Source organism: Capsicum annuum, chromosome 3 (assembly GCF_002878395.1).
Source record: "Capsicum annuum cultivar UCD-10X-F1 chromosome 3, UCD10Xv1.1, whole genome shotgun sequence".
NCBI classification, from domain to species: domain Eukaryota; kingdom Viridiplantae; phylum Streptophyta; class Magnoliopsida; order Solanales; family Solanaceae; genus Capsicum; species Capsicum annuum.
Window position 1 is genome coordinate 39,085,616 of NC_061113.1, and position 20,750 is coordinate 39,106,365.

Sequence of the window (20,750 nt, forward strand, 5' to 3'; positions counted from 1 at the left end):
CCCACCTAGCTATGATGGATTTACCCACTGAGGTAGAGACTGAGAAAGGCTCTGCTAGAATTTTGGGACTGACTCCGAAATCAACTTCTATGTATGAAGTAACAAAGGACAAAAAAGCTCCTAGATCTAGCAAAGCGTAAACATACAAATGATAAACTTGTAACTTACCAGTGACCACATTAAGAGACTTTCCTGATCTTGTCAGGATTAGAGAGCATAGAGTCTATTTGGGTGTTGCCCACTGGTGGCACTGAAAGAGGCACCCTGCTGATTTAGGAGATTGGACTGAGCTGGGGGATGGGTATGCTGACTCTGTGAACTAACCTGATGATACTATCTGACTTTGTGGCATGGCTTGCCATATCTAAAGCACACATCATTGCCAGATCTGCAGACACCTTGATGGTTTCTGCCACACTACTGGCAGAGAGGATTTGTTCGGCCACTTTTTGGCCTAGGTATTCTAGCACTCTTATTCTTTCTCCCTTCTTCCAATGCCTCTTTTCCCCATTCTGCAGAGCATGATACATAATCCTTGATTGGATAATGGCCAGCTGATTATTCTGAGCAGCTATTGAATATGATAAGGCAGTGAAAGTTGCTCTAAATTTATAGTAGGAGACATTCTCATTCAGGGGATCTTCCTGAACGGGCGGAGGGGCTGACTGATTTTCATTACTTTTTTTGTTAACTTCTCTGGAAGTCATGTTTTGGAAGCATAAGGATGAGATTAATTAGACTGATAGTTTAACTTGAGCTTGTACCCACTCGCATGACATGATTACTTAAAGAAGGAAAACTTTTCCTAAAATATCTTGTAGCCTTCTGTCCATAAGTGTAGCGCGCAACACACCTATGCACAAAACTCTACTAAATGCGGCTTTCAGACTTCCTAGGACACTGTTGAACCTTAGGATCTGATACTAAGTTTGTAATACCCCGAGTCTATACCCCAGATTCCACACGGTGCTCATAATACCGAAGGATCATAAGCAAACCCATGACTAGTACCTGCAGCAATAATTGAGTAATAATACTGTAAATAGTTGTGGAAATAGGGCAAAAACTTACTATAAGGTTCAAATCTATAAATAAATACTGATTACGATATCATAATACCAAAATTTATCATTAATACTGAAATACTGAACAACTGTCTAAAAATACTCTAGTACAAAAAAGCCTCTATCTATCTAAACTGTAGAGTTGATGGGACAAGTCCCCAACTAACTACGACTACTGAAAATAAATTGAAATGCTGAAATAATAATCACGTCCTTGAACTATGAGGACTCACCACTAACTTTGTATGCTGAGAATTTGAACTGCTAAGGGTGCTCGGGATCCCGTGTGCCTGAACCTATGATATTAGATATCATAGCGCAAAAGAAATCTTGTGTCAAGAATTTGAATGTATTGGTATGCTTAGTGAGATAGGCTAAAATGCCTAGGTTCATCTGCATGAACAATAATATCTGAATAACATGAGTATGACTAAATGAGAGTACATGTATGAATACGTATAATATAACAAAGATCGTGACAAATACTAAAAATTAAGTCTGAATACTAACTAACTGATACTGATTTTACTGATACTATATTTTTGATAACTGAATAACTGTATCTAATAGTTCTGAATTCTGTAGAACTAAACTTAGTTCTATTCTGAGAATGAGACTGAAACTGAGAATGCGGGGAGGTAATCATCTAACCGACATACCCTTCTCTAATATAATTGGGGTCAACCTATAACCCCAGTAGAAGGGTGTCAATACCGTTCCATGGGTAGAGACAAGCTGTGACTTAACCCTCTCTGACATGAAGCTCTTTCGTCAACCCTCCCTGGTAGAAAAACTCAAATGAGATGTATCAACCCTCATAATATCTGGCAGAAAGATATCTCAACCTACGCTGGCTACGTAGTTCTGTAATACAGGGATTGCTAGTAAGGGTCAAACCCTCTGCTGACAGGAATGCCCCCATCCCTGGGTTTGCTCGGTGCTAAATCCTACTCCCAACTAAATGGACACTGAACTGATTTCTAGCCTGTACTAGGCTGGACTGAACTGTTACTGATATTACTGTTTGACTGAACTAAATTGAATTCACTGAGTTCCATGGACTGATGCAATACTATTGAATTCTATTAACTAACTAAGCACAGAGTACTACTGAGGTCTAAACTGAGTACTATGACGGAATTACGAATACTATTGAGATTTTATGAGTTTCGATAATTGACTGAGTTCTATTGATTGAGTCACTACTGATGTTACTTCGTAACTGACACTGGCTCTAAGTACATAGCTAGATTTTCAGGTATTAAATACCCCCAGGACTCGATAGCATGAAAAGTAAATCATAAAATAGTTTTGCATAGCATAAAAATGCTCACATGTTCACAATGCACCTATAGAGGAATTTTATCAAATAATTGCATGGAATGGACTTGTATACATGTTACTATGATAATATTCCACTATTTAACTCACATGAATAATTCATCAATCACTTGAAAGGCATAAAATATGTACATAATACAAATCAACACGTGAGCACACCATTCCAAATATTAAATTCACAATTTGAAGGCTTTAGCATGATCTCACATGATAACACATATAAATCAATTAACCCCACATGAAATTTATCTTGAAACATAGATTTGAAACCCAATTAATAATTATAAATATGGATATTATCAAACCCAAATTCATGAAATTCATATACTTGAAGTTTAAAAATAGTTTCTTGGATTCCAAGGGTGGAAGGAACCCTTGGATGAACACTTCACATACCTTACTTCTTGGATTCTTGAAGATTGATCGAGTTTCTTTGAGAATTGATCTTTAAATTGATGTTTTAGGGTTTTTATTGAGAGCAATTTGAGAGAAAAGGGGTGTCACTTGCTTTGTAGGGGCTGAATTTCGTATTTTAGGGGCTGGGTAGAAGTGAGAAAATATTCCAAATACCCCTTCTGGATGCTATTTTTAATGAGTGAAACTGAACGTCTTGTTGCGTAGACCGACGTGCCGTGTCGCTGGCATCGATGCGATTACCAACGCGCCACATTGAGTCTATATTGGCTCACTAGAATGGCATTGAAGCTGGGGGAAAAATCATCCATCGACGTAATGGTCGACGTGATGCATCAAGATCGCATTGACCCACTATTTTGGGTACTCAAACATGGTCTAAACAAGGTCCGAAAACTCCAAAACTTGTTCGGGAATACCTATTGACCTTCCTAATAATGAATTAACTTGAATATCAACATTTAATGGATGTAAACTCTTAAAATAGTATTTCAAACTTTTGAAGGCTAAAATAGCACTAAGTCTGAATACTTAGCTAATATATTCTAAGTCTGGGACACCTTAACAAGCTTAAAGGACTGAATTAAGCTAGTAATTTTGCGGGGTCTTACACATGTTTCCCTTATTCTTTTTATATGTGATATAATACGTACTTTTGTTTTATCTTAGTGTGATATTGGAATATATGTGAGATATATTAGAACTATCAGTGCAAACGGTGTGGGCTATCGTTGTGGGATATTTTCTGATTGCAGGTGACGTTCCCTTAGTGTATATTTGTATGCTTTATTTACCAATTTTCTTGGTCGGCCTATGTTACCTACTGAGTACAAGTGGATCTTACTCATGCCTACTACGCCCTTTCGGTGTAGGTCCAGCTCGAGTGCGCCTCAGCTTGCTTGACTCGGATGATTGTTGGAGCTTCCAAGGTAGCAGTTGGACATTCATGCATCCGAAGTTCACCTCTATATTTCCACAGTAGTTATGTCTTTATTAGTATTCAAAGATAGATATTATTTATTTGTGGTTATTTTTTGATGCATTTGACTCTTGAATTGTATTAGTAGTTCTTAAGCTATTAACACCTGGTTTTGGGCATGATTGATATTTTGGATAAGTTCTTTCCGCATTTTTATGATTATTTTTATGATTTGGCTTCATTATAGAAGCCTTACCTTGGGATATTTTTGTCTTTTTCTCATTTCGTATCAATTTGGATGATAGGCTTACTTGTCAAGGTACGCCGCGACAAGTGCCATCACGACCCTAGTTTTTGGATCATGAAAATAGATACTTATGCCAAATGAAAATTTAAGCACAAAAGATATTTTAATTTATTAATTCTAGAAACATCATCAGTTCCTGAAATGTAATTTAATGGGTATGTGGTGGAAAGAATAGACACATGAGTAGATATTTGTGTTAATCCCTCCATTCTATTTTATGTATTGCCATTTAATCAGATATGAAATTTAAGAAATAAATAATGAATTAATAAGATTTACAAAATTTTCTATTTTAATGTCACTTTAATGTTTACTTTTTAATTGTCTTTTCTTATTAAGTGGGACAAGAACAAAATAAAAATAATGTCATTAAATAGTTGTCAAATAAGGAAAGTTGACTTTTTTTGGGACGGATTATAAAGAAAATGGTTGATTCATAAAATAAAATGGAGGAAATATAAACTTTGACAGATTTTTTGTTAATTATTACATACAATGAAATAGGAATTTTGGATCAAAATGGTATTGAATGCGGAAAAATTCTAACAAATGGGTTTGTCAGATTTTTCATGACCAAAAAGATAAAAATGTATGGTAGGAGAGCATCTTCAATGTGCAATTTTCAAGTTCAAAACCAAGGAATCGTTAAGTAATATTTACACAAAAAGTGCTCTACTGTCACGAGCCTTCAATGAGGTTATTTTTTTAAAATTTTAAAGAAAGGCTCATTAGGGTCATAAGCCTTTGATATTAATTTTGTTGTCCAAATATCTGAAAAAAGTTGTCATTTTCTGAATTGATGGAACAAAAAAGGATAGCTTTTTCAAACCCTAAAAGCTCATATGAGCAATACACCTTCAAGAAAATTAGACATACACTCTTAAGTAAAGAGTTTTCTCCACAGATATTTTTCTATACCTTCAAACTTATTTCTGTTTATCTATTTATAGACATGCTCTTCATTGCCATATATATTACTAAATTCATAAAAAAATATTGTACTTTATAGTTGATGCATCCTTCAATCTGAATTGGAGTAAAAAAGGTTAGTGATTTTTTCTTAGTATATTACTCTCCCTATTGAGTAAATAATTTATTGACAACAAAAGTTATTTTAGCAAGTTTAAAAAGGTCGAATGAGCGTCGTGTTCGAGTTGCATTATATTAGGACAGCGATGTCATATATGAATCTGATACGGTTAGATATAGTTGTGGTGCTTGTACAGTTGTTAAACTTCTTCTAAATGTTGAGTATGATTGTATAGTAAGAAACTTACATATTAAAATGAAAACTAATCTAAATGAGATAAAGCTTATTATTTCGGACAGATGGTCATTATCAACTGTGCAGGGTAATGCTCATTATTATGAAATTCTCATACTTGATAATGAGTCATTGCAATAATTTATAGTGGCGCCTGATATGGTGTGTTATATGATAAATCTTGATTTGTTGGAGATGTATATTAAAACAAAAGCATTAGCTATTGTTCAACCTATGCATAATTTAAATTCTCCCTCTTTTAATTTTGTTACACCCTCTTTGAATCGTAATGACCCCTCTCCTAATTTTTATGAACCATCTACAAATATGACAAGTGGTTTTTAAGAATTTCAAAGTTTTATGAGTTTCGTGTCACAGAGTATAACACCAAAAGTTGATATTTCATTCAGTAATGATGGTCATTGATGTCCTGATTTTGGTACAAATTTTGATGTTGATAATTATCATTATTATGATTTTAGAGATGGTGAAGGAACTATTAGTTTACCTCAGATTCTGGAGATTCAAAGAGTTTCTGAAATACAAGCTAGGAAAGAAGTTGATGCCTATGTTGATACTCATGCGAATGACAATTCTCACAGTAACTCTCTAAATGATGCATATCAGTCAGATGAAAATTACATCAAAATCTAAAATAGAGTGATTTATAGAAAAAGTATATTTTATATTGTCACATTACACATAACTTTATATCCTATCAGAAGTTACCTAAGGAAGCTAAAAGTAAAGCATTATTATGGAGATAACTACAAGGTAGTGTTGTACCAAATTTTGTATTTTCCTGCAAAACTCTGATAACCCTGTCTAAATTGATGAGCCGAATTATTGATCAAATGTTAAGTAATCATGTTATACCACTGGACATACTCATTGACTTCTATCCCCCCAAATTTGAACCTCTTTAATAATGAAATAATGCAAATTAAAGTTAGTTCTACCTCTCCTATAAAACTGAAAATGTTTGAAATCCCATATATTCTACATGAAATATGTGAATTAATTTAAACTGACATAGTACCCTATTTGGATAGTGCCACTGAATTGCATCCCAAGCTATTACGGGTATAGTAGCATGCCAAACACTAGAACCGTTCATACTGTAATTTGATAATGTAGCAAAAATATCAACGTTGTATGGATGCCATGCAAATTATATATGTATAAATTAGTTAGTTTTTACAACTTAAAAAATTAAAATAAGGCAGAAAACTATTATTCAAAAGTAGAAAAAAAATATCAGATTTTCTATAAGTAAATCCAGTTGATCACGAAATAATATAATAGGTGAGGTGCTTCTATATTGTGGCATAACCCATTAGACCATACATGAGCATGAGGCGGTCCTAAAAGGGTAGAAATAAGCTACTCGTCAACTAGAAAATTTGAATCTCTCTGTGGCCTAAGAGGCAAAATCCTCTCATATATCCATACCTTCACATAAAAATACAATAAGCAAATACTAAAAATGTATTACTTTAAGAAAATAAATTAATCTAACCTAAAGTAAGGGTAAAAAACCGCCAATAACTCTAATCCCCTTTTGTGATGCACGACAAAGACATCTATAAAGTATTGTAAGTGTTGTTGCACACCCAACTTATTAACCAACTTTGGACAATTACGCGAGAAAATTTAGAAACATAAACATAACTTTGTTAACCAATATATCATGACAAAAATGCCTCCAATGATCCACAACAAGTACAAATGCACTCATTGTTGAACATTAACATCACGACTGTCATTAGTAATCAGAGGAAGATTTGTAATACTTTTAATCAAAGAAGTCATAAGAAATCTACCATCCTAAATTTCTCGATCAATATCTACCGGTGCACAACAAAGAACATCTACCATATGTGTTTCCCACTCCGTAGGGTCCAAGGTAAGATCTATTCCCATCACAGGTAATCCATCGACTGGCAACCCATATAACATAGCTATATCTTTCAACGCAATTGTGGCCTCCCTAAAGTTAAGATGGAATATGTGTATTTCTAGTCGTCGTCTTTCTACTAACGTAGTGATTATAGCATGATCAAGTGGCGTGTGTCCAGCTGCATATATACCATAAAATCCAGCATCGATCAAGTAACTTGTAATGCCCTGAGTCTAGTACCCAGAACGCCACACGATGCTCATGATCCCGAAGGACCATAAGGTAACCCATGACCAATATTTGTACCTGTACACTGCATAATATACTGTATAAATGCGGAAATAAAGGCAGAAAGGCCATAAGGTTCAAAGATCTGACAAAACATAACATCTAAAAATATGGTATATCAATACCAAAACAACTTAAATAACTGTCTAAACATGCTAGTCTAAAAGCCTCTAAACTGTTTGAATAAGGAGTTGATAGGACATGTCCCCAACTAACTCCAACTACTGATATAAATTAATTAATGAGATAATAAAGTAATATTTATGTCCTCAAAGGATGAGGACTCACTAGCTGAGACTGGAATGCTACTGATGCTCTGGAGCTCCTACTTCTGAACCTATGGTATAAAACACCATAATGCCAATGCGTCAGTACGATTGAATGTACTAGTATGCATGTGAGGTAGGCTGAATGCAGAGGGTTCAAATACATGAATAATGCTAACTGACTATACAATATGAACATAATAATACATGCATAAATAAATGACTATAATTGAATTCATGATAATACTGACCACTGAGTCTGAATACTGCTAACATGAGCACTGATAACTGATACTAAGAAACTGTATCTAACAGTTTAGGTTCTGATGCAACTAGCTAAGTTTCATTCTATTTTGAGTTGACTGTATTTGACAGTCCTGAATTCCATAGAACTATCTGTGTTCTATTATTGAGACTGAATGGTTGTATCTGATAGTCCTAATCTGTAATTAAAACTACAGAAAGTAGTCATCTGAATGACATGCCCTAAATAATGCAATATAGCTGAGTTGGGGTCTAATTTGTAACTCCAATTGGAAGGGTGTCAATACCGCACCACTAGTAAGGAAAATGTGTGAGTAACCCTCATATAACAGGTAACTTTAGTGAGAACGGTGGGAACCCTCATATAACAGGTTAAGCCACCTTATCTACCCTCATATAACAGGCTATGATGGCTCAATCTATGTTGGCTACATAGTTCTGGAATGTAAGGATTGCTTCTAAGACTCACACCCTCATATAACAGATGGGTTCCTATCCTTGGGTTTGCTCGGTGCTAATTTTTACTCCCATCTAAAAAGACACTGGACATGATTAACTGAACTGACTGGAGTAAGTTAACTAAAGTTTTGTGGACTAACGGAATGCTACTGAGATCTGATAACTGTTTGAGATTTCTAAGATTACTGGATTTCTGAGCTTTCCTGAGTCACATGACTGACTAAGTTCTATGGATCATGGATTGACTAAGGATATCGTGAAAACATGACACTGTCTCTAGGCAGACAACTATATTTTTTGGGTATAATTACCCCCAGGACTCGATGGAAAGAAACCGACAAAGCATGACTTTCTTGAATACATGAACATCAACAATCCATAATATAATAAGTTAGATATTTCATGAAGTACAAGTTCTAAAGCACCACAAGGGCTACACATGTATCCATAATTCACTAACTAAGACATTTCATCAAACATTTGACATGCATAAACTTGTACATGAAGGGGGATTTCATATTATCACACTAGTATGACACTTTTCTTTCACATAGGAATTTAATCAAACACATGGGGAGAATACTTTGGTTATACCATCATCAATACATCTAATTGTCATGGTTGCATAAATAAATTTGCTAATTTGAAGGGTTTATCATGATTATTATGCAAATCTTCATATACTAGGGTCAATCATTGGAATATGTAATTTAAAACATGAATCAAAACCCCCACAACATCATGAACATATGTTTCAATTCAATTTACATCATAAACGTTCATAAATACACAAATCTTAGATTTTGAAGAGAGATTCTTGAGCTTCATGGGTGAAAGGGACCTATGAATCAACACATAACATACCTTGATTGTGAGTTTCTTGAAGTCCATGGACTTGAAGAACTTGTATCTCTTAGTTTCTTGAAGAAGGATTTGGATCTTATTCTTATGGATTATCTTTGAGAGAAAACTCTAATTTGATATTGTAGATGGATAATGAACTTATGAGCCTTGATCTGATATTATTAGGTATTAGAAAGGGTGGTAAAATACCAAAAATCCCTTTTTAAAAAATGACTTGAAATAACTGAACGAATTATGTGACGGTGGGTGCGACGGTATATCGCTGGGTCAACGGTCCGTCGGTCCTGACCATCGTACCTGGGCAGAATAGGGGTTCACTACCTCTCCTATGTCAGCTTGTGTGATGGTCTGTCGCTATCTCGACGGTCTGTCAGTCTGAGCCATCGCTCTTAGGTAGAATGTGGTCTCACTGTCTTCGCTGCAACGGCTTGGGCGATGGTCTGTCGGCTCTCACCATCGCACCTAGGCAGTTTTGACTGCTTTCTGTATTTCAGCTATAACTTTCTACCTCGATACCGTATTTTGATGAAATAGGTATCGATGGAAAGCTTATTAAATTTCCCACTCAACAAGAAGTGAAAATCTTAGAAATTCCATGTGTATAAAAGTGAATTCATATTTAAAACAAGTCTTTGACATTTTTAGAAAGAATTTAAGCTAGGTAGAAGTACGGGGTATTACAATATCTCCCCCTTGATAACATTCATCCTCAAATGAGACTGAGCGAGAGAAGAGAAAGACAAAATGACGTACATACTAAACATGAATGACTGGAACATGATTTCATGACTGATAGTTGAATATATCATACTGAACACACATATCTGATCCATGGGTAACTGATTCATGAATGCATGACTGGGTGTTCTAAGGAACTAAGTTTCTCAAAATGAGAATTCATATCTGATGCATGATTATATGACTGAACTGGTGCATGAATGCATGACTAAATATGAAATAGTATTTAATACCAAGTTTATAATAGAATTCTAAGCATGAATTGTATACAAGTTTATAATTGAAATCTGAACATGAAACTGAAAAGCTTAAGGAGGACTGTTACCTTGAGCTAGATCTGAGTTAGCGGAGAAGAGGTAAGGGTACTTGATTCGCATGTCTGCTTTTTCTTCCCAAGTAGATCCCTCAACAGACTGATTCTACCAAAGAACTTGGACTAGAGGGACTTCTTTGTTCCTCATCCTACGAGTCTGATAGTCAAGAATTTTGACTGGAATCTCTTCATAAGAGAGTCCATTCTAAACATCTATGCTCTGAATAGGGACTACAACTACTGTGTCACCTATGCACTTCTTGAGCAAAGAGACATGGAAGACTGGATGGACTGGGGCTAGATCTGAAGGCAATTCAAGCTCATAAGCTACGCTGTAGAAGCGACTAAGAATTTTGAAGGGACCGACATATTGGGGACTAATCTTTCTCTTCTTGTCGAATTTCTTCACTCCCTTCATGGGAGAGATCTTGAGATGGACATAGTCATCAATCTCAAACTCGAGATCCTTTTTGTGCACATCTGTATAAGACTTCTATCGGCTCTGGGAAGCCTAAAGTCTTTCTCTGATCAACTGGACTTTTTCTAAGGCATCGAATACTAAGTCAGGCCCTATAACTGAAGTCTCACTAACTTCGAACCAACCAACTGGAGATCTGCATCTCCTACCATAGATGGCTTCGAATAGAGCCATCTGAATAAAGGAATGATAGATGTTGTTGTATGCAAACCCAATCAAAGGCAAGTAGTCATCCCAACTACCCTTGAAATCAATTGCACACGCCCTTAGAATATCTTCTAAAGTTCGAATAGTTCTTTCTGCTTGACCATCTGTCTGGGGATGAAAGGTTGTACTGAGATGAACTTGGGTACCAAGGCCCTTTTGGAATGATTTCCAGAAATGTGAGGTGAACTAGGTACCTCTGTCTAAGATAATAGATAACAAAACACCAAGTAATCTGACCAACTATCTGATGTACAGTTTGGCGTAATCCTTGGCTGAATAAGAGGTATGGACTAGAAGAAAATAAGCTGACTTGGTCATTCTATCTACAATGACCCAGACTAAATCATGTTGGCAATGAGTATGAGGAAACCCCGTTACAAAGTCCATGTTCACTTCTTCCCACTTCCAAGTACGAATACTGAACTCCTGCATGGACCTACTAGGATTCTGATGCTCTATCTTAACCTGCTGACATGTAAAGCACTTAGCCACAAACTCTGCAACATCTCTCTTTATCCCACTCTACCAATATATCTCCCATAAGTCACGGTACATCTTTATGGCCCCTGGATGAATAGAGTAGCGCACACCACGCGCTTCTACAAGAATTCGCTACCTTAAGTCATCTACACATGGAACACACAGATGACCCTGACAACGTAGAACACCATCTCCTTCTTAGGAGAAAACCTCTATTTTCTGATTGTTGACTGACTCTTTCAACTTGACTAGACTGGGATCTCTATCTTGATTTTCTTTCACCTAGGAAACTAGAGATGATTCTGAACTACTCTGAACCCATATATAACCCTCTTCTGTATTGACTAAGCGAATGCCTAGTTAGGTAAGATGATGGACTTCTTGAGCTAGCTTTTTATTACTATCTTCAACATGAGAAACACTACCCATAGATAGTCTACTGAGAGTATCGGCCACAGCGTTGGCCTTGCCCGGATGATAAAGGACACTCATGTCATAATTTTTTAAGAGCTCTAACCACCTTTTCTGATAAAGATTAAGATTTGTATGAGAAAAGACATACTGAAGTCTCTTATGATCTGTGACCATATCTACATGAACCCTGTATAGATAATGCCTCCAAATATTTAAGGCAAAAACTATGGCTGCTAACTCAAGATCATGAGTCAGATAATTCTTCTTATGGGGTTTCAGCTATTTGGAGGTGTAGACTATGACCTTACCATGCTGCATGAGGACATAACCCAAACCTACTATGGATGAATCACAATACACTACGAACCCATCTGGACCATCTGGAAGAGCTAAGACTAGAGATGAGGTGAGTCGAGTCTTTAACTCCTAAAAACTCTTCTCGCAAGGATCAAAACATTGAAACTTAACTTTCTTCTGAGTCAATCTGGACATAGGGGATGCAATAGAAAAAAATCCCTCAACAAACCATTTGTAATAGCCAACCAAACCTAAGAAACTCCTAATGTCTGATGGAGAGATAGTGCGAGGCTAGTTTCTTACTGCTTTGGTCTTTTGAGGATCTACTCTAATGCCATCACCGAAAATGATATGACCAAGGAATGCTACTGACCTTAGCCAAAACTCACACTTACTAAATTTTGTGAATAGTTGATGATCTCTAAGGGTTCAAAGTACAATTCTGAGATAGTCTGCATAATCATGCTCACTGCAGGAATAGAACAAAATATCATCTATGAAGATTATGATGAATATATCTAAGTACTGCTTGAACACCCAGTTCATCAAGTCCATGAAAGCTAGTAAGGCATTGGTAAGACCAAAGGACATGACCAAGAATTTGAAGTGATCATAATGAGTACGGAAGGTTATTTTTGGAATGTCACATTCTCTGACTCTAAGCTGATGATAGTTGGATCTGAGGTCTATCTTAGAGAAATAACTAGCACCCTAAAGTTGGTCAAACAAGTAATCAATTCTGGGAAGATGATACTTGTTCTTAACTGTGACTTTATTGAGATAACGGTAATTAATGCACATTCTGAGAGAATCGTCTTTCTTGCGCATGAATAAGACTGGTGCACCCCACGGGGAAACACTGGGCCTGATGAATCCCTTATCTAAGAGATCCTTCAACTGCTCTTTCAATTCTTTGAGTTCCACTGGTGCCATTCTGTATGGAAGAATAGAGATAGGCTGAATATCTGGAAAAAAATCAATACAGAAGTCTGTTTCCCTTTCGGGAGGAATTCCTGGAAGATCTTCAGGAAAGATATCCGGATATTCATTCATAACTAGGACTGAATCAAGACTGGGAGTTTTAGAACTAGTGTCCTTAACTAGAACGAAATGATAGGAAATAAGCTGACCACTGAAAGCTGAAGTACTACCCCTTCACTCTAGGACAAATTCATTCGAAAACTGAAATTAGACCACTCTGTTTCTGCAGTCGGCTATGGCATAGTATGAATGAAGCTAATCTATGCCGAGAATGATATTAAAATCAGTCATCTCTAATTCGACTAAGTCTGTTGAAGTAACTTTCTAAGATAACATAATCGGACATTTCCTGTATACCCATTGAGCTATGATGATTTTACCCACTAGGGTAGAGACTGAGAAGGGCTCTGCTAGAATTTCGGGACTGACTCTGAAATTAACTGCTATATGGGGAGTAATAAAAGACAAAGAATCTCCTAGATCTAGCAAAGCGTAAACATATACATAAAAGATCTGTAAAATACCAGTAACTACATCAGGAAAATTTTCCTAATCCTGTTGGGATTTAAGAGCATAGAGTCTGTTTGGGCGTTGTCCACTAGTAGTGCTGGAGATGGCACCCTGCTAGTTTAGGTGACCGGACCGAGCTGAGGAACGGATTTGCTGACTTTGAGGACCTAGATAAGGATAATCTCTGACTCTGTGGCCTGGCTTGCCACATCCAAAACAAATACCACTGCCAGCTCTGCAAATATCCTAATAGTGCTTGCCAGTCTGGCAAAGAGGATAGATGCGGGTACTGCTATCACTGCCTGAGACTTAGAGCCTGGCGCTCTATCACTGTTGCTATCTTTGAACTTAGAAGCTAGAGCGCTAGCTGAAGAAGAAGCTAAAATTGATGACTTAGGATGAAACTGAGAACGGTTTCCTCCTTCTGATTTGGGCTGAGCAAAGTTGAAACTACCTGTCCTTTTTTTCTTATTCTGCTTCTCCCTTATCTTAATCTTCTGCTCTTCTATCTGTTGAGCATGCATCATAAGCCTGGCTAAAGTCATGTCACTATTTAACATCGTAGACCTACACTCATTTACCATACTATCATTCACCCCCAAAATAAACTTACTCATCTTGGCTCTGTTGTCTGCAGCCACATAAGAGGCATATCTAGCTAATTGAGTAAACTTAAGAGAATACTCTTTCACCGTTATGTTGCGCTACCTGAGGTTGATAAATTCTAACACCTTATCCTCTCTCAGTTCTTGGGGAAAAAATCTATCTAAGAATGCGGTGACAAACTCCTAACACTCAATAGGTTATCTGGCTTTTCTGACTTCCACTGTTTAAACCAAGTGTGAGCAACAACTACAGCTGATATGCAGCTAGCTTATCACTCTCAACAGATGACACCCCCATGATGTCTGTAACCTTCCAAACTTGATCGATGAATTCCTGAGGGTCCTCATCTGACTTAGACCCAAGAAAGAATGAAGGATTCATTCGAGTGAAGTCCTGAATCCTGGCTGCAGCTGAATTGGCCACTGGATTGGCCGGAACAATAGCTGGTCATTCATTTTGAGCAGCAACTGACTGAGCAAGAGTAGTAAATGTAGCTCTAAACTCTGGATAAGAGACATGTTCGCCCAAAGGATCTTCGAGCTGAGGGGCTGGCTAATTTCCATTTCTTCTTTTAGGAGGCATGTTCTGTAGAAGAAAGGAAGAAATAGAATAGACTAAGAGATTGACTTAAGATTATGTTCACTAGCATGACATAACTACTGAAAGAAGGGAAACTGTTCCTAAAATATCTTATAGACTCCTGCACATAAATGTGGCGCGCAACACACCCATGCACAAGACTCTACTAGATGCGGCTTTCAGACTTCCTAGGACTTTATTTAACCTTAGGCTCTGATACCAAGTTTGTAACGCCCCGAGTCTAGTACCCGGAATGCCACGCGGTGCTCATGATCCCAAAGAACCATAAGCTAACCCATGACTGATATTTGTACCTGTACACTTCATCAGATACTGTATAAATGCGGAAATAAAGGCTGGAAGACCATAAGGTTCAAAGATATAATAAAACATAACATCTGAAGATATGGTATATTAGTACCAAAACAACTAAAATAACTGTCTAAATATGCTAGTATAAAAGCTTCTAAACTGTCTGAATAAGGAGTTGATGGGACATGTCCCCAACTAACTCCAATTATTAAAATAAATTAATTAATAAAATAATAAAGTAATGATCATGTCCTCGAAGGATGAGGACTCACTGCTAACTCTGACTACCGAGACTGGAATACTACTAATGCTCTGGAGCTCGTGCTTATGGTATAAAACACCATAGCACAAATGCGTCAGTACGATTGAATATACTGGTATGCAAGTGAGGTAGGCTGAATGTAAAGGGTTAAAATACATGAACAATGCTAACTGACTATATAAAATGAATATGAGAATACATGCATAAATAAATAACCATAACTGAATTCATGATAATACTGACTACTGAGTCTGAATACTACCAACATGAGTACTGATAACTGATACTGAGCGACTGTATTTGACAGTCTAGGTTCTGAAGAAACTATCTGAGTTTTGTTCTATTCTGCGTTAACTGTATCTGACAGTCCTGAATTCTATAAAACTATTTGAGTTCTATTACTGAGACTGAACGACTGTATCTGGCAGTCCTGATCTATAACTGAAATTATTGGAAGCAGTCATCTAAACGACATGCCCTAAATAATGCAATATAGCTGAGTTGGGGTCCAATCTATAACCCCAATTAGAAGGGTGTCAATACTGCACCATTAGTAAGGACAATCTGTGAGTAACCCTCATATAATAGGTAACTTTAGTGAGAACGGTGGGAACCCTCATATAACAGGTTAAGCCACCTCATCTACCCTCATATAACAGGCTATGATGTCTCAACCTATGCTGTCTATGTAGTTCTGGAATGCAAAGATTACTTCTAAGACTCACACCCCCATATAACAGGTGGGTTCCCATCCTTGGGTTCGCTTGGTGCTAATTTCTACTCCCATCTGAATAGACGCAAAACATGATTAACTAAACTGACTGGACTAAGTTAACTAAATTTCCGTGGATTGATGAAATGCTACTGAGATCTGATAACTGCCAGAGATTTCTAAGGAATACTGGATTTTTAAGCTTTCCTGAGTCACATGATGGACTGAGTTCTATGAATCATGGCTTGACTGAAGATATCATGAAAACATGACATTGGCTCTAGACATACAACTATAATTTTTAGGTATAAGTACCCCCAAGACTCGATGGAAAGAAACCGACAAAGCATGACTTTCTTGAATACATGACCAACATCAACAATCCATAATATAATAAGTTGGAGATTTCATAAAATACAAGTTATAAAGCACCACAAGAGCTACACATGTATCCATAATTCATTGATTGAGACATTTTATCAAACATTTGACATATATAAACTTGTACATGAATGGAGATTTCATATTATCACACTAGTATGGCACTTTTCCTTCACAAAGGAATTTAATCAAACACATGGGGAGCATACTTTGGTTATACCATCATCAATTCATCTAATTATCATGGTTGCATAAATAAATTTGTTAATTTGAAGGGTTTATCATGATTATTATGCAAATCTTCATATACTAGGGTCAATTATTCAAATATGTAATTTAAAACATAATCAAAATCCCACAACATCATGAACATGAATTTCAATTCAATTTACATCATGAATATTCATAAATACATAAATCTTGGATTTTGAAGAGAGATTCTTGAGTTTCATGGGTGAAAGAGACCCATGAATCAACACATGACATACCTTGATTGTGATTTTCTTGAAGTCCTTGGACTTGAATAACTTGTATCTCTTAATTTCTTGAAAAAGGATTTGGATCTTGTTCTTGGGAATTTTCTTTGAGAGAAAACCCTAATTTGATATTGTTGATAGATAATGAACTTATGAGCCTTGATCTGATATTATTAGGTATTAGAAAGGGTGGTAAGACCAAAAAGCCCTTTTTAAAAATGACTAAAAATAACTGAACGAAATATGCGACGGTGGGTGAGATGGTCCATCGCTGGGTCGACGGTCAGTCGGTCTCAACCGTCATACTTGGGAAGAATAGGGATTCACTACCTCTCCTACGATGGCTTGCACGATGGTCCGTCGCTAGCTCGACGGTCTGTTGGCCTGAGCCGTCGTTCTTAGGCAGAATGTGGTCTCACTGCCTCCCCTGCAACGGCTTGGACGACGGTCCGTCGCAAGATCGACGGTCTGTCGGCTCTCACCATCGCACCTGGACAGTTTTGACTGCTTTCTGTATTTCGATCATAACTTTCTACCCCGATATCGGATTTTGATAAAATGGGTATCGATGGAAAGCTTATTTAATTTTCCACTCAAAAAAGTGTAAATCTTAGAAATTCCACATTTATAAAAGTGGATTCATCTTTAAAACAAATCTTTGATATTTTTTAGACGAATTTAAGCTAGGTAGAAGTATGAGGTATTACATAGCTACACACACGCTCATGTAATGAATTTCTACTTATGTAGTCCCAAAACTCACCATCATACCGACGACATGTCAATGTGTCACATATGCCATTAATCCAAATATCTTCACTATGATGACTAATCTGTCCTACAAGCACACTCGAAACAAATAAAGTCGGATGCACAGTAGGTGGTGCCATAAGACCTAAAAACAAAAATTATGGGTTAATTTAATTCACAAAAAATAAATTAGTATATGGAAAACTCATTTGTAACATTCACCAAAACTGCCTTATTGAAAACCATAAAGGCTAAACTAGAGAAAAAAATGAAGTCAAACTGATTTCTAAGATAAATTTAAATAAATTAAAATTACAAAAGATGATTCTACAAGATACTTTTTATTATATTCATATTCTATAAGAATAAAGCAATCATAGTAGGACAAAAATATTATAATGAAAAAAATAAATATGATAAAAGATTAATACACAAATTTTAAAAGTAACTACAAAAAATGTAAAAATAAAAGAAAGCATAAAGTTACCTTTTCTATGGATGATAAGCATAAAGTTACCTTTTCTATGGATGATTGATAAATGTTCTAAATCTCCATCTTTCGATAATATTGTAAATTTTTATTTTTAGTGTATTAAATAAAGCTTGTAGGGTCCATCTTGAACAAAACTACAGTGGTGAAGAAGCGGGACAGTAGGTCAAGTTGAGATAAAGCAAAGATAAACAATCACTTTTGGAGGTAACTCATAAGGGCATTTTTGTTATTTGATTAAAGGTGCATTGATGAAATGAGTCCTTAGTGTGTGAAAAAATGATCCCTTGTTGTCCCATCAATTCAAAAAATAAAAATCTTTTCAGATTCTAGGATGATAAAATGTATATGGAAAAAAGACTCAAATATGCCATTGAACTATTAGAAATAGTTCATTTATGCCATCTGTTAAAAGTTTGGCTCGTTTATGTCATTGCTGTTACAAAATAGGCTCATTTATGTCACAATTTTTTAATGATAATTTTGTAAAACCACATTTGTCATGTGACCTCTTATTAGAGGTACACATCACCAAATTAGACCCACCAAAAATATTACTCATTTTAAAAAGGATCCATTTTAAATAACATAACCATTTTCATTTTATTCTGTCCTATATCAATTAGATTCAATAATCCAAAAACAAAAAAAAGTTTGAAAATTCTATGAAAATCATTTATTAAAAAACGCAAATACTGGGGGGAGTTGATTTTGATGAAATTAAAAATGCAAGTATTGTGACTGTTTTGCATATCTTTCATATCATTGACGAACTATTATTCAATTTTCATGATCCGAACCAAGTCCTGGCCGTGAAGAGTATTCCAAGTCCCACGTTGACCGGAGATCACCCCCTTCATCTAGCCTAACCAGCACAACAACCACAAGTGTCGGATGAATTCCGAACATATAACAAGATAGCGTAGAATAAAACTAATAACAATTCAATGATAAGTTTATACCAACTATCGGAAACCATACAACCATCCGTCGTCAAACAAATAACCAAACCACCGAATTCCACAATAGTATAACAAAGCTTCTACAAGGTCCAAAATCAGTAATATATCGGAACATGCCCCCAACAGTAGCCAAAAATAAAATCTAAACAAGGTCTAAGACATATGGACAAGGACAATGAAATAAAGCCTTCCAAAGTATGGAAGCTCACCACTTCAATGTCAACTTACGAACTAACTCAAGCACCTGATCACTGCAAAGGAAACATAGAAGAAGTTCCAGTACCTGCATCACGTAGGGATATAGCATCCAGAGACGGTTAGCGGTTGGAGCGCTAGCATTTATCTCAGGAATAAAGGAATAAAATAATGTCATCATTCAAAATCAAGTCAAATAACCGTATGCAATCACATATATACATATATATCATGTAGGGAAAGGGAACAAGGCTTAGCATGCATTTTAAAACCTTAACCTAGCCTTTGTAGGATAAATGTCATATAACAAGGAACTCATGGGCTATATGGGGCCAGCTTTCCCCTAGCTGGAAAGGCCCCAGCGCGTGTAGCCACACGAATCAGAGAATATCCATATTTGTATATACCTTTATGTAGGACTCGAAGCTCCAGGCATAAACAAGGTAACTTAAGCACCAATGTGTATAGTATAGGGGAATCAAACCTCTCATTCATATATTCATTTAGGGGACTCGAACCTCCCGATCATATAGACATCCGCACTAGCTAGCGTGGTTTTCATTGTTAGTCCTTCAGACTTTATTTTCATGGACCAGCTGCACATCCCTCTTTAGAGCCCAGATTAAAACATTCATTACACATACACAACCATTAATCTAATTACTTACCAAAGGCATCTCATTGGTATCATCATACCAACCTCACTTGCAAGAGTACAACATGCCATAACCATTATTAATCAACTTGGGACTCGAACCCATTGTCTAAACAAAGAAATCAATTTAATTCAACCTTTATGGAATTGAACCCAATTAGTATTTCAAATCAATTTATGATCAACAAGGCCTACATAAACTATTTACCTATCATTAACATCCATAGGCCAATGCCTTAATTCAAAACACAATTCAACACGTGACAAGATCATTCTCATTGGCATTTTCACAAACAAGTTGAGGACATACCATTATTAAAGCCAAAAACCAACAAATTTAGGGTTAAACATGACCCATTTGTTAAACAATAATTCTCGTGCACCCACATATGCAAAATCATTATCAAAACATATATAATCATAATTCAAATCATGAGAAAGCAATACCTAATCACCAATCATTCAAACCCTCAACCTTGGTTTTCAAAACCACTCTTAATGACTCATGAATAATGTTTAAAATACATGATTTTAGTGAACTAACAATGAAGAAAGAGTCACATGCCTGAGTTATGAAGATTCACAGAGAAAATTTAATCTTT